This window comes from Equus asinus, unplaced genomic scaffold (assembly GCF_041296235.1).
Source record: "Equus asinus isolate D_3611 breed Donkey unplaced genomic scaffold, EquAss-T2T_v2 contig_42, whole genome shotgun sequence".
NCBI classification, from domain to species: Eukaryota; Metazoa; Chordata; class Mammalia; order Perissodactyla; family Equidae; genus Equus; species Equus asinus.
In genome coordinates, this window is record NW_027225094.1 from 47,812 (window position 1) to 50,000 (window position 2,189).

Consider the following 2,189-nt stretch of genomic DNA (forward strand, 5'->3'; position numbering starts at 1 on the left):
CTAGGAGAACCAGCAAGACTTCCTCACCCGCCAGAGAGCCGCTGGGCCCCTGCCGTCCCTGCCACCGCCACCCCTACCCCTCGCCTTTGGCAGCGACGCCAACGAAAGGCAGGCAGACGAGTGGGAGAGTCGTGTGGTGGTGTCCCCCAAGGAAGGTGGGTCCATGCCGACGAGCGGTCGTCGGCGTGTGGAAAAGCCAGAGGCGGGCTGACTAGAAGGAGGGCGTCCTGGAGGAAGGGGCCAGGGTGTGAGGGAGAGAGGCCTGTTCCTCTTCCCCTGTCGGTCCCAAGTCAGGGGCCCAAAGGAGGAAAGCTGTCCGTTCCTTTCCGACTCGGACGGTTCGGGCGGAACCGACCGATCCCCGCGGCGGCGCAGTCGGGGCTTTCTGGACCAGAACCCCTCTCTCTGTCGCCTTTCGACCACACGCACGCTTTAGAGGCCAAGGGAAAATGGATCGGGTCTCTCTGTCTCTCTCCCTAGAAAACAAGGGGCCGGGGGCCGAGCCCGTGGACGAACGGTCAAGTAGCGCCCCCCACCCCGGCCCCCGGCTTCGACGGCCCAGGTTTTCACCGGTTCGGATCCTGGGCGCAGCCCCAGACCCAGCATCGCCCTTCAAGCCACGCCGAGGCGGCGTCCCACATAGCAGAAACGCGAAAGACCTACCACTGGAACCTACAACTATGGACGGGACGGGACGGGACGGGGCGGGGCGGGGCGGGGCGGGGCGGGGGTGGGGGGGGCGGCTTTGGGGAGCAGGAAGAAAGAAAAAATAAAAGAAACACAAGGACGGTCATCGCGATAGTTCTTTCCACTTCCATCCATATGTTAACAGGACCCAAGTTTCCCGACCTCCATTTGGATGTATGTTAACTAAATGGAGAAGCTATTCAAAGGACTCCTCTAAAGAAGTCCACGTTCTTCTTTCTAAATGATAATGAAAATCATTGTCACCACCGCTCTTCCGACCCTCCATGTCCAGACGGCCTCCCGCCCCTCCCCTATCCCCAACTCCCGCCCCGCCCCGCGCCGACCCCGACCCCGGCATTCTCCACGCCCACCTTTCCCTCTCCACTCCTACCCCCCCGTCCCCCGCCGCCCGGGACACCGCACCCCGCGCCCCCCCCCCCCAATCCAGGCCGGGCCACCTGGTCGACCTCCTCGAACACTATATAAGAGGATGCCGGGCAGCAGGTGGCGCCCGACAAGCGGCCTCCTCACAGGCCGGACGGATCAGCCTCGCGGGGGCGGGCGATGGGGAGGCGTTCGTCCAGGTCAGGTCAGGTCGGGGGAGGGAGGATGCCGCGCCGGCCGGCCTGGTGCGTGGCCTGGTCCCGATCCACCCCGCGTCTCGTTTCTCGGGCCGGGACGAGTACAGGCGGGGAGGCCGACTCGGTCACGGAAAGCGGCCTTGGGGAGGTTTTGGCGAACGTCCCTGTCCCGGGGCCGTCTGCCGACTAGGGGACGGAGTCCTCCTCCATGCTCCTTCTCGCCCCCAGTCGGGCGGGTTGTGGGTCGCGCGGTCGACTTGGCCATTTCCCCGGAGGCATCCTGCCTGCCGGGGCTCCCTCCCTCGGGCCGGTGCGAGCGGTCCTCGGGCGGCCCGGGAATTTGGGCCGCAGCGAACGAACGAACGAAGCCCGTCCCTCCTGCGTCGGCACCGATGAGACACAGCCCTGGTGGATGGAGCCGCTTTCCTCGGGTTTCCTTTTGCTTTCGGCCGCTGCTGCCACCAAACCTCCCTAAACGATAGGAATGAAAACGGGAACCGTTGGCATAATAAAAGCGTTTTGGTTGGCGTGTTTCTTGGCTTTTGGGGACTCGAGAGGTATGATGGATGATCTCCGATTGACGTTGGGAAGGTCTATTTCATCCCAGTCGCACGAACCCCGAAAACGTGGCGGCTGGACGAGGGAGGGAGGGAGGGAGGGAGGGAGGGAGGGAGGGAGGCCAACCACGGGATTTCCGCACGACCAGCTGATGGACACGAGCGCCCCGTGAGCCGGGCGGAGGGCAGCCGCCCGGGTCTCGCAGCTACGTGCCCGCGGAACCCTCGGGACTGCGAGAAGCCGGAGCGACCCGCAGCCATGTGGCGCTCGGCGCGGACATCTGGTCGACCCGCGCGCCACGGGACCCGGGGCCCGAGTCCGGGCCGGGCCGCCGGTCGACCCGGCAGGGCGGCTGCCCCGGGG